Source organism: Macaca thibetana, chromosome 7, assembly GCF_024542745.1.
Source record: "Macaca thibetana thibetana isolate TM-01 chromosome 7, ASM2454274v1, whole genome shotgun sequence".
In the NCBI taxonomy this organism is placed as follows: Eukaryota; Metazoa; Chordata; class Mammalia; order Primates; family Cercopithecidae; genus Macaca; species Macaca thibetana.
In genome coordinates this window covers 59,592,481-59,607,144 of record NC_065584.1, presented here as the reverse complement: position 1 = coordinate 59,607,144, position 14,664 = coordinate 59,592,481, and positions in this window count along the sequence as shown.

Here is a 14,664-nt window from a genome sequence, read left to right as displayed (position 1 = left end):
TTACCTTTTTAACTTTAGGCCATAAAGAGAGACTAATTAGGCAGCAGCCATAATGATGAGAGAAAAACAATTTAAATCTCAGCTTTCAATAAGGAGAAAATGACCAAATCAATTAGGTCTAATAAAAATACAGAATTAATGAAGACTGAAAAGTGTCCATTACATTTAGGAAATTGGAAGTTGTTGATGATTTCAAGTATAGTAGCTGCAAGGGTATGTCATATACAGGGAAGCCTATAATTCTTAAGTCTGGATATTTAAATGCTGATGGAAATTATCCAGTATGAAGTAAGAGGATTACAGATACAGGATAGCAAGAGATAGATAAAGGTTTAACCTTGTTGAAAGAAAACAAGGGGCTAAGATTCAGAAGAAAGGTAACATATGAGACTGGAGATCGGGATTTTTTTTTTTCATTTTTTATTAGAGGAGATAATAATGATCAGTAGAGATTAAGGCAAATGTATTGATTTGAAGCCAAACTTTTAGAAATTTTAAATGGATTACTTTTATTTTCTAAATGAAGCACATTGCAAGGTCACCTTCATAGTGTATGGTTAGAGAGTGAACATAGTACAGTTGGTGATAGCTCCAGGGAGAATGGAGAGTGAGCTAATGACAGATTACTTTGTAGAATTGAGGATATGTTTGAATTCTTCAGTGAATTTCTTTACATTTTTACAACACATAAATACACGGGGATAAATGCAACTAAAGTTCAAGTGTGGCTTTTTCTTAGGCAATAACATTTTAGTTACCTAGAATTTCCATATAGAAATAGAAAGATTTGCTTATCACACTAATATTTTGTACATACTGACTATTTATAATGATGTGTTAAAAGTATATCTGGGGGATTTTAATGGAGGCAACCGAGTGCCAACATGAAGAGGTCAATGCCATTGAAAGAAGATTTTATTACTCACATTTCCCAAAAGAAGGGGACATGCCATGCCATATAGGACCGCAAAGGAAATTCCAGGTTTGGTCAGCCAGAAGCAGGAGCAAGGGAGAAGCCTGCACCCAATCCTTTATTGGGGTTTCTGCAGGAAAGATAAAGTGTGGCAAAGTAAACTGTTAAGGATTGGCTGGCTTGAATAATTTCCATGGGCAGTAGGGGTGATCTCTACTGGAACCTAGTCCTGCAGTGATTTAGGGCAGGGGATATTCCGTGGGGGGAGAGTTAAGGAAGCGGTTTGGACTATAAGATTGGGATTGGTTGGTTTGCATATAGAAGACATGCTCCTACTTGGCCAACCCATTTGCTATCTGGAATTGGCTAGACCTGAGAGTGGTAGTCTATCAACTGATAGCAAGTTCTTTTAGATGTCAAAAACATAAAACACAGAAAATTTAAAAACATAATTAATTTCAATGGTGTTAATTTACATTTTTATGTTAGTTTTCTTAGAGAAATTCTAATCATTTGTTTTAAGTCAAAAAGAAAATGGGTAATTGATCCATTCGACATTTTGAATTTTCCAGGAATTCTGAGGACAAAGAGCAAAGGATTTAAAATAATTTTCAGAGAAGTGGTTACATTGACAAAAAGTGAAATTTAAGGTAAGTAGGAAGAGGCTGTTACACAAGGAGATAAAGGAGAAAATGACAGGTGGGTTTCTGAGTAAGAAAATTTGGAAGGTTAGAGATTTTGTTCAGAAAATGGGATGTTTGACTTACTGATTTTGTGAGTGATAAGTTTTGAATATTGACATTTGGAAAGATTTAAGAAAGGATAACTTCATTGAAAAGAAAGTGTCCAAGGATATGAGAGGTTAGAATTGGACACATCATCAGTATGGAATTTGAAGACATCTAGGATGATGACAGAAAAACTGTGGTAGAGAGAAAAGATTATGACTGAGTGATTGAAGTTTTTAAATAATGAGAGATGGCAAGAAACTATGTATCAGAAATAAGAAGACAAATATAATTTTATAACCTGGAGTCTCAGTGAAGTATGGGGTAGATAAGTAATGTAATTAGAATGACTTTGGGATCTAGACCTTGATGTACATATGATGTGAAAGAATGCACTTGAAGCAACACAGGTAAATGGTGTAAGACGGTCATCATTTGCATTTCAGAGGTGGAAGTAAAATTCAGAGATGGAGAGGAAAGAGAACTTCAAAAAATATTTCCAGTAGGAATTCTGAAAGACATAAAGAAAGATTTAGCCAGGAGATGAGGAAGTAGGAATTGGATACAGGGCAAGAAAGACCAAATCATTTAAAGGATTGCACTAGACTGGAATATAAATGAGAGGAAGGGGTGTTACTACAGTGGTCATTGATCCATAAGAGATGGATTAGAGTCAGTGTAGATTCTTTCTTGATGATGTCTTGGCAGGTTTGTATTTATGACAAATTGTCTACATTCTGTGAAGGAAGTCCTGCTGTTTGTTATGAAGTAAAGTGTGACTATCTTCTGTAGGAGCTGACATCTGCATGGGTACAATAACTATGAGAGGATGACATAAATGCTTATTGGTCACTGGAAGAAACAAAGTTCTCTAAGAATATAAGCCTTAACTTCAAAATAAATTCAAATAACATTGTTGTCAATGCATTACTGTTAAGAATCCATCTGCTAAATATTATTGAAATTATAAATCATTCCATTTCAACATAGAATTTGTTAATCCTGTCTTGATGTCAGCTTCTTGGAGGATTCAAGCTAACAAGGATATCAATTTTCAAAACACTATTAGAGATAAGAACACTATAGATTCTAAAGAATATGATGTCATTGAGTTTTAACATTGGGCATATGTTGTATGTCAGAGTAGGCATATACTTTTGATAATATTCAATCTCTAAATTTGTCACTAAATAAACCATGTTTATATTACTATATTTAAATATAGCTTTCAAGCAGTAGAAGAGTAATGAAATTACAGTTTTATCCTAAAAAAGTAACTAAATTTGCCAAAATGATCTTCAGTAGGTGTATACGTGAAATCTGTCATGACAGTCAAAAGATGCTATATCATTTATTGCCAAATAATGTATTAGAATATTAATTTAGGAAATGTATAATTTTACAAATGTATTTTTTGTAAGAATGTCATGGAAACTAAAGCAAATATGTCAAACAGTTGATATATAATACATCCTCACAAAAGTACGTTTTATTGTGTCCTTTTATGTAAAAATTGCTTTTTTTGAAGCTAAAAAGAAATCATGGGGGTCAAAAATAAGATAGGCATGGAAAAATAAACTTTGTGAAACAAAATGTAATTTCCACAGGAAATATTTGCAAAAGATATCTGATAAAAGACTGTTATCAAAAATAGACAGAACCCTTAAAACTCAATACTAAGAAAACTAACAACTCAATTAAAAATGGGCAAAAAGATCTGAACAGACACCTCATCAAAGAAGATATACAGATGACAAATAAGCATATGGTATGATGCTCCACATTGTACATTACTAGGAAAATGCAAGTTAAAACAATATGAGATATCATCACACACGTATTACAATGGCCAATATTCGGAACACTGACAACACAAAATGTTGGCAGGGATGTGGAGAACCATGCACTCTCATTCATTACTAATGGAAATTTAAATAGGCACAGCCACTTTGGAAGAAAGTTTGGCAGTTTCTTCCGGAACTAAGTATCTTCTTATCATATCATCCAGCAATTGAATTTCTTCCTATTTGCCTAAATAAGTTGAAAACGTACGTCCACACACGAAAAAACACACAAAGATATTTATAGAGGCTTTATTTGTAATTGCTAAAACATGTTAGGAACTAAATGCCTTTCAGTAGGTGAATAGATAAATAAATTAGGGTACATCAAAACAATGGAATATTATTCAGCATTAAAAACAAATGGCTATCAAGCAATGAAAAGATGGATTAAACTTAAATGTGTATTACCAAGTGAAAGAAAGCGTATTAGTCCATTGTACATGGCTAAAAGGAATACCTGAAACTGGGTAATTTATGAAGAAAAGTTTATTTGACTAGCAGTTGCGCAGACTGTACAAGAAGCATGGCGCCAGCATCTGCCTCTGCTCAGGATTTCGCGAAGCTTTTACTTGTGGTGACAGGTGAAATGGGAGTAAGTGTGTTGGATGGCAAGAGATGGAGCAAGAAACGAGGACGAGAGAGATGCCAGCCTCTTAAATAACGAGATCTCCCATGAACTCACTACTGCAGGGAGGGCAGCAAGCCATTCACGAGGGATCTGCCCCCATGACCCAAACACCTCCCACCAGGATCCCTTTAACATTAGGGATCACATTTTAACATGAGATTTGGAGGGGACAGGTATCTAAACTGTATTAGAAGGCAATTTGAAAATGCTACATACTGTATGATTAAAACTTTATGATATTCTGGAAAAGGCAAAACTAGGAAGACGGTAAAAGGATCATTGGGCCAGGCACGGTGGCTCACGCCTGTAATCCCAGCACTTTGGGAGGCTGAGGCGGGGGGATCACGAGGTCAGGAGATTGAGACCATCCTGGCTAACAGGGTGAAACCCTGTCTCTACTAAAAATACAAAAAAATGAGCCGGTCATGGTGGCAGGTGCCTGTAGTCCCAGCTACTAGGGAAACTGAAGCAAGAGAATGGTATGAACCTGGGAGGCAGAGCTTGCAGTGAGCGAGATCGTGCCACTGCACTCCAGTCTGGGCAACAAAGCGAGACGCCATCTCAAAAAAAAAAAAAAAAAAAAAAAAAAAAAAAAAAAAAAGGAATCATTTGTTACCAGGGGCTAGAGGGAGGAGAGGGATAAAGAGGTGGAACACAGAGGATTTTTGGCAGTCAAACTATTCAGTGTGATACTATAATGGTCGAAATATGGTAGAAACATGTTACAAACACTAAGAGTGAACTCTAACATAAAAGTTTGGGTGATAATATGTCAATGTAGGTTCACCAGTTGTAACAAATGTGCCACTGTGTTGTGGGATATTAGTAATGGAGAAGGCAGTGCATATGTGGGAGGAGATACATGGGAACTCTCTGTACTTTGTGTGCAATTTGCTGTGAACCTAAAAAGGCTGTTAAAAAAAAAAAAAAAGGTCTATTAAGAAATCAGTCAATAAAGATAATCCTCTGATAAAGTAGGATTCAAATACACAAATCATAACGTAATCTATGCCATTATATATAAAGCACCCCTGAAACAAATGGGTTGTTCATGAAAAAGCTTAGAGTGAATTAACTGGAATGGTAATGTATCATAGTTTAAAAAAAAAAAAAAAAGAGGCTGGGCTCGATGGCTCACACCTGTAATCCCAGCACTTTGGGAGGCTGAGGTGGGCAGATCACCTGAGGTCAGGAGTTCAAGACCAGCTTGGCCAACATAGTGAAACCCCATCTCTACTAAAAATACAAAAATTAGCAGGGTGTGGTGGTGGGTGCCTATAATCCCAGCTACTTGGGAGGCTGAGTCAGGAGAATACCTTGAACCTGGGAGGCAGAGGTTGCACTGAGCTGAGATCGCACCACTGCACTCCAACCTGGACAACAGAGCAAGACTTTCATCAATAATAATAATAATAATAATTGCCTAAAAATTCATTCTTCTACCTATCTAAATATCAAATTCAGATAAACAGTATTTAGAACTGTTTCATTCTCTCCACAATGCAAGGAAGGAAGCATTAGTTGTACCTTTGAAAACTGTTTTCTTACCTCTAAATATCTGTTTTGCAATTATGTCAATGCACACCTACTGCATCCATTACTGAATTAAAAATGCAAAATGCAGGCTCTGTCACAAACATCCCTATTCAGATTTCAATGAAATAATCCAGGATTTGAGCTGCTTTAGATGTGCATTGTTAACTTAAAAAATAAATTGGGAAAGGAGATGAGGCTTTATTTTCCATAAAGGGTTACAGCCTGCAAGGCAGCCATCCTGCAGGTGGGAGGTATAGCCTCCAGCAAAGACCAGAGACAGGCACTTCAAAGGAGGAGCGGTTAGGATAAGAGTTTTATACTGAAAAAGTTTGTTCAACATACATATTCAACAGGTTATAGAAGAGGCTATGAATATTCATGAAGGTGGTCCTGACACATGCATATTGAACAAACATGCATGTAACATATGACCCATGTTTACCTTGGGGTGGAGACTTAACATTCAGATATATTACAAATAGGCCCAAGAAGGTATTTTCAGGACATGAAGGCACATAAGTGTGCAGCCTCTGTAAACTGGCCAGAAGTAGTCCGTGGTTGGAGGTCTTCTTATCAGGAGAAAGTTACTGAAATCACTCTCTTGTGTAATTATAGCTGTAGTTATGACTGGTGGAACAGGGGTTCAGTTAACACCTATGAGTTGCTTAAGTTGTAATTGTTTTAATATTGCTTATCTTGAGGTCAGTGCTTATTTGGTTACTACAGAAAAGGAAAAGCCTCGTAGCAGTTAAAATAGTTTATTTATGTCTAGGAGTGTGTGAATTAACCCTTGCCTGGACATGGTCTCAGGTCTTGTATATAATTTGGCATCTTACTGCCACAAAAAGTATCTTCTGTCATTGTTATGGCCTCTGTTTGAACATGAATGCTCGTCAGTTGTTGTGTCTAAACTGGAAAAGGAAGGGCCTCCTGTCCTGTCATAGGCAGGAACTCAGTTTTAAAGATGTTTATGCCCAAGAGGGGGTCCATCCAGTCGGTGGGGAGGGGGTTAGGATTTTATTTTTAGTTTTAGTTTACAATATGCTCATCTAATTCCTTTACCTTTTTCTTTCTGTTCCATGATAAACGCACTCTTATAATATTACACTTGGTCATGTGCTCTGTAACATGTTTTGGTCAATGGCAGATTCCACGTATGAACTTGGTACCATAAGATTATAATGGAGCTGAAAAATTCCTATCCCCTACTGATGTAGCCATCTTAATGTCACAGTGCAATGTGTTACTTGTGTTTGTGGTAATGCTGTTGTAAACAAACCTACTTCACTGCCAGTCATATAAAAGTATCGCACATATTATTATGTACAGTACATAATACTTGATGATAATAATGCAAGACTAAATTACTGGTGTATATATTTACTATTTATACTTTTATCATTAGCATGTACTCCTTATAGATATATATAAAAGAGTTAACTGTGAAACAGCATCAGGCAGGTCTTTCTGGAGGCATTCCAGAAGAAGGCATTATTATCATGAGGTGGCAGCTTCATGCATGTTATTGCCTCTGAAGACCTTCCAGTGGGATAAGATGAGGAGGTTAAAGACAGTGATATTCATAATTTTGACCACGTGTAGGCCTAGGCTAATGTCTTATTGTCTGTTTTTAACAAAAAAGTTTAAAAATTAAGAAAAGTAAAAATGTAAAGATAGAAAAATTTTATTAAATAGGATATGAATAAAAAATATTTTGATACAGCTGGACACTATGTTTATGTTTTAAGCTGGATGTTATTATTAAAGAGTCAGAAAGTTTAAAAAATTAAAAGTTTATAAAGTAAAATGTCATAGTAAGCTAAAGTTAATTTTTATTTTAGATAAATGGAGTGTAGCCTAATTGTACAATGTTTATAAAGTCTCCAGTAGTATAAAGTAATGTCCTAGGTCATCACATTCACTCACCACTCAGACTCCAGAGCAACTTCTAGTCATGTAAGCTCCATTCATGGTAAGTGTCCTACACAGGTGTACCATTTTCATCTTTTACACTATATTTTAACTGTATCTTATTTATGTTTGGAATATTTAGCTACATTAACACTTACCATTATGTCACAATTGTCTACCATATTCAGCACAGTAACATGCTATACAGGTCTGCAGCCTAGGATCACTAGGCTATGCCAGATGGTATAGGTGTGTAGCAAGCTATAATATCTATGTGTAAATACACTTTGCGATGTTCATGCAATGATGAAATCACCTAATGACACATTTCTCAGAATGTATCCCCATGTTTAAGCAATGCATGAGTATATTTTCATATTGTGTTAAGGAAGCCGTAAAAGCTAATTGCATAGGTGAATTTCTATTGCCCATAATATCAGGTATTAATTCTTCTGATGCGACTATTTACTGAATTAAGTCATGGAGATCTTTTAGCTAAACACCTATCTTTTTTCATTAAGTTCTAGATGCCATTTGAAGTTTCAGGTTGCTGACTAAATGGGATATCTTCCTCATTAGTGTCTCTCAGGATATCACTTTCCTTATTAATGCCTTAGACAAATAGAGCATTAAGCCATTGATTGCATTTGCTCAGTTTAAATAAAAGCACACGTAATAGAAAGGACATTTTGATGGTGTATAATATAGAATTATCCTAGAGCTTAATAGGGACATTTCTGTGCTTATCATCAAGAATGCCATGATATTGAATTTTGTCTAGGATAAGGATAGAATGAGCTATCAAATAATTTACAAAATGCTATTTATAACCTCAAGTTTAAAACCCTAAGATCGTCCCCAGGGCCAGCTTGTTTAGAGTTAACTTGTAAATTGATGACAGAGACCTGATTTAACCAGTTACAAAGTCCCACTTTGCTGCATAATCAATGGGGCATAAAAGACCTCACTGAAAAATCTTGCTCAAGCTCTTGAGAAACCAAAATTTCTCACACTCATCTTAGTGGTTTATACTCCAGAGACAAAGTACGTCCTGTGTAACCGAGAAAGAATCCTGTGGAGCTGTGCCGGGACGTCTCTCAGCTTCTGATGCCTGCCTGTGCTTTCTTTCTCCTGCTATACTATATTTATTACCTTGATTCAAGCCTATCATTAGTACCCCCTGAGAAGTCTTGCGACTCCTTCCAAATACCTGACCCTGGTGAAATTGTTGTAGACGGTGGCTTTAGAAAAAATAGCTAATAATTTCTTTAGTATTGAGCTCCAAGTACATTTCTCCCAATACTAAATTTCCATTAGAAATAAAATATTTTGGGGCTGGGCATAGTGACTCAAGCCTGTAATCCCAGAACTTTGGGAGGCCAAGGCAGGCAGATCACTTGAGGTCAGGAGTTGGATTTCATTCAATGCTAAGTATACAGGTTTTGTTCAACTAGATAAAAGTAATCTATCAAAAAGGACAAGAAGAGAATTTTAAAGAGAAGGAGGAAAAGGAAGAAGAAAATGGAGAAAAACAAGGAGAAGAATAAATAAAGCCCTGATTACAACATACGTATTGGTAAAGGGCAGAATGCTTTCTCTAAAATCAGAAACTAGGTAGTGACATCCATTTTCATTACTGCTATACATCATCATACTAGAGATCCTATCCAATTCAATCAAGCAAGAAAAAGAATGGCAATACATACCATGTTTACAGTTTGAAAGAGTCAATATTGTTTACAGGACAATCATCCACAAATTTATCTATAGATTTAAGGCAATACCAATAAAATTCCTGTAGTACTTTTTAAAAAAAGAAATATCCAAGTTTATATGGAAAGATAAATGAAATAAAAATGAAATAACTACACAGCAGTTTTGATGTGGAAGAACTAAGTTGGAGGTTTCACAGCACAGCATATGCACTAGTAGAAATCCTAAGAGAATATGGTGCAGTTGGAGAACAGAAGTTTTGTTGTATGGCAGAATAATTTGGTGAGACTGACAGAGTTTTCAATGCAATACCACTTGTATGCAAATGATTTTAAAACCTGTATCTCCAAACTAGATTGTGCTTCTTAGTATCAGAGTTACAGATTTATCACTTCTGAGTTAGCATTTTCCTCTGTGACCAACAAACCTCAGAGATAATCGGAAATTTGTTTCCAGACAGCATTAAAGTAAATGTCTCAATAAAGTGAGTGATGTATTTTTTCCAGTGTATATAAAAGTTTTTACAATATACTATAGTCTCTTCAGTGTGTAATAGCATTTTGTCTAAAATAAAATATAATATACATACCTTAACGAAAGTCGGGGTGGCTGTAGCAATTTATTAAAATAAGAAAGAGTGAAATTTGGCACATCAGTTGACTCTTCCCTCCACAAAAGATTTCTCTATAGCATGAGATGCTTTCTGACAGCATTTTATCCACAGTAAAAATTTCTTCAAGTTTTGAGTCAGTCCTCTAAAAACCTGCTGCTGCTTTATTAGTGAAGTTTACATAATATTCTAAATCCTCGGTTGTAATTTCAACAATGTTCACATTATCTTCACCAGGAGAGTGTCAAGAAACATCTTTCTTTGCTAATCCATAAAAGTCACTCCTCATTCATTACAAGTTTTATCATGAGATTTCAGAAATCCTAGTTATTTTGTGATTTCTACAACGTCTGCAGTTACATTCTCCACTGAAATATTGAATCTCTGATAGTCATCCAGGAGGGTTGGAATCGACTTCTTCCAAACTTCCATTAATGTTGATATTTTGACCTCTAATGAATCAAGAATGTTCCTAATGGAATCTAGAATAGTGAATCATTTTCAGAAGGTTTTCAAACAGCTTTGCTCAGATTCATCAAGGAATCACTATCTATAGCAGCCATAGCCTTAGGAAATGTATTTCTTAATAATAAGATTTGAAAGTCAAATTATTCCATGATCCATGGGCTGCTGAATCGAAGTTATACTATCAAGCATGAAAACAACATTATTCTCCTTGTACATCTCCATCAGAGCTCATGGGTGACCAGGAGCATTGCCAATGAGCAGCAATATTTTGAAGTGAATCTTTTATTCTGAGCAGTAGGTCTCAACAATGGGCTTAAACTATCCTGTAAACCATGCTGTTAACAGATGTGCTATCATCTAGAATTTGTTGTTCCATTTTTAGAATGCAGGCAGAGAAGATTTCGTATAGTTCTCAAAGGCTCTAGGATTTTCAGAATGGTAAATAAGCATTGGCTTTCACTTCAAGTCACCAGCTGCAATGGCCCCTAACAAGAGAATCAGCCTAACCTTTGAAGTTTGAACTAAGACATTGACTTCTCTTTTAGCTATGAAAGTCCTAGATGGCATCTTCTTCCAATAGAAGGCTGTTTTGCTTACATTGAGAATTTGTTGTTTAGTGTAGCTACCTTCATCACTGATTTTAGCCAGATTTTCCGGAAGACTTGCCGCAGCTTCTACATCAGCACTTGCTGCTACAACTTGAGCTTTTATGTTATGGAGTTGGCTTCCTTTCTTAAACCTCATGAACCAACCATAACTTTTGACTTTTCTTTTATACCTTTCTCACCTCCCAGCTTTCAAAGTATTAAAGAGTGTTAATAACTTTTCTCCAATAACTTTTCCTTTGCATTCACAACTTAGCTAACTGTTGGGTACAAGAGGCCTAGCTTTGTCCTATCTTGGCTTTCAACATGCCTTTATCATTAAGCTTAATCATTGCTAGCACACACTTCAGGGGCATTGCAGGGTTATTAATTGGCTTAATTTCGAAACTGCTCTGTCTCGGAGAATAGAGAGGCTTGTGGAGAGGGAGAAAGACAGGAGAATGACTGGTTGGTGGAACAGTCAGAACACACAAAACATTTATCAGTTAGGTTCACAGTCTTACGAGGGTGCAGTTCATGGCACCCCAAAACAATTACAATATTCACATAGAATAACACTAATCATAGATCACAATAGCAAATATAATGATGGTGAAAGAGTTTAAATATTGCAAAAATTTCCTAAATGTGATACAGAGACACAATATGAGCACCTGCTGTTGGAAAAATGATGCCAGTTAGACTTGTTTGATGCAAGGTTGCCACAAGCCTCTAATTTATATTTTAAAAAGTAATCTGCAAAGCACAATAAAACTTAAATGCAATACAACATGATATCCCTATATCTCAACTCAGTAGCTCTAAATCTTTGTCCAATCACCCCTGCTCTCAACTTCTTCTTTTACTATTTTCTCACTGCTGAAATTAGAGTATATCAAAACAAAAGCAGAGGAATATTTTTTTACTTCTGCCAGCTCCACATGTTCTTCTCCCTAATTTTATTACTTTTATGTAAGCTGTAAGTTTATCTTCTCTCCATGTGTCTCTCCTCCTAGTTTAGACCTTCATTGTTTTACTTATTTATTATAAATATCGGTAGAACTTGTAACCTGCCTCCAGTCTTGTTTCCTCTAGTAACCTTTCATAGTCATGTAACTCAGTCTCAGTCTTCTATCTAGATACCAGAATGTGTTTGTGTATGTGCGTGTGTTTATATTATTATAAAATACTACCCTACAACTCTGAATTTTAAAATCTCTCAATAGAGTACATTCTTTTTCAAAATACAATTTGTGTCATGACATAAAATATCCTTTATGATAAAATTCCTGTCCACATTTTGATGGTTCACTTCTTTTTGTTTTGTTTTGTTTTTTTAGACTTTTTCCTCTTTCTTTTTATTTATTTATTTATTTTTTAAATTATACTTTAAGTTCTAGAGTACATGTGGATAACGTGCAGGTTTGTTACATATGTATACCTGTGCCATGTTGGCGTGCTGCACCCATCAACTCGTCAGCACCCGATGGTTCACTTCTTGTGCTTGCTTATACTATATGAATACCGAACTATACCCCATTTTTTGTTGCACCATAAACTGGACTTTTACACCTATATATTGAATTAATCCTCTTCCTAGAACTGTTTTCTTTTTTCTTCATTATTTTATTGTCTAACTCGTCTTCATATTTCAAGCTACAGCTCAGCTTGTACTATTTTGAAAGTCTCCGATAATTCCCTAATATGAACTTTGATTTAAATGATCTGTCACAATTTAGATGGTTTTCTAAGGATATTGATTAATAACTCTGAACTTAAATTTCTTCATCTGCAAATGAAGACTCTTCCATGAAGAAATAACTCTGAGAAGTTAAATGAATATGGATTATAAAGTTGTAAAGTTTCTAATGTGGTGCATGATGTTGTTTTCCAGTGGCAAGGATAAAATTGGAAATAAAGCTTTTAACAGAACAGTTCTAGGAAAGTGTGTGTTCAAGTAGTTAGCCAGAAAATGTAGCTATGGTTTGCTATGGGGCCATGTATTGGAGACAAAGCTGTCAAATTCTATGTTTAAAAAGTATAGTTGAAATCGTAACATTGGATAAAACTATTAAAAGAGATTGTGTGCATGAAAATGGCAAACCCAAAACAGAATTAATTACAGAACTGGAAGGTCAAGACAGGAAGTGAATAGAAGTATCATGGATAATAATAGTTATGAAAAAATACACAAAAAGAATAGGTATAAGTAGAGTCCAATCTCTTAGAAGATTGGGGAGAACAGAATTTCAATAAAAATAGAAGAGAAATAGTATCAGAAAATGGTGAATGGTCAAGGAAGAAAAAAGCAAAGAAGAATATTAGCTTCAGCAAATAGAATACTGATGACTTTGGTCATGCTTCGTTAACTAGGGATGCCCAATACGTGACTGAATTTGCTTAAGAAATGAATGGGCTTAAAGGGTTGGAGACAGGCTTATAAAATTTTTACTATGAAAGAGATGGTGGAAATACAATGCTAGCCAGAGAGACAACAAATGAAAATGTTTTGTTTGTTTGTTTTAGAAAGATCTATTCAATTTCACAAATTGGAAAGAGATTATATTGCACAGAAATTAAATTAAATGAATGTATGGCATTGATACCATTTAACTTAAATCCTAAGATTCTTCATGACAATTTTAGATTTTTGTTGTTTAGGATTCACTGCATTTTTTTCTTCTTTTTGTTGTTGTTTTTTAAACATCTTTCATACACTTGGAATACTACTTCAAGAGTATGCATACAGTTTCATATTTGGAAATTGTTCTTGAACTTTCTAAAGACTTTCAAATTTATAAGATGACTAAACGTCAAAGACATATATTGTTTGTAAAAAAAATTCTTGTATAATTTTCAAAGTTGAAGAAGGAAGTGATTGCTAATATATTCCAGAACCATCTTGTATCACATGGGCCAAATTATCAAATAGAAGCTTTGAGGTGTATTCTAAAGTCTAAACTAGCAAATTAAACATTATATAAAATATAATTCCATATGTCATCACAAAAGAGATTAGCCTCTGGAACATGTTCTTGCCCAGGCCTTGGTAACTGTGTAGAAGTGATGAGACCAGACTGTTCATAGTGAGAATCAAACATGTTACCAAAAGCTTAGTATCTTTACATTTGTTTGACAGCTTATGTCTCTGTTGTAGGAAGTGTCTCTTAAATTCAAAATACTAAATATGATTATATTTAATAAAGAGGTTGAGGTTGTCATTTTCACTTTACCTGAAAATACAATATAGGAAGGCTGAAATTTCTGTAGAGCAGAATTTGTCAAATTTTAATATGAGTATAAATCATATCTGGAATCTTTTAAAATACAGATTATATTTCAGTAGGTTTGAAGTGGGACCTTAAATTAGTTACTTCTAATAATCTCCCAGGTGATGTCAGTGATTTTGTTTTTTGGGCCATACTTTGTAAAGCAACAGCCTAATACATCTTGATTATCTGAATGTCAGCCATCTGTACAAATGTAATAGAACACATTCAAAGAGGAGAAAACTATAAAGGAACAGTATATTTAAGTCTCTTCCTACTCCTTTCTGCTTCCCAGTCCTTGCAAAGCACATCTACAATATGCCTAATATGCCACCAGGTGGAGTAGAGCTATGAATTCCAAAAGCCTGTTTAAGAATAAAAAAAAAAAGAAAGAAATCATAAATATATCTCAATTCACAATCTTGAGAATAATTTTATTCACAATCTTGGTAAAAACTGG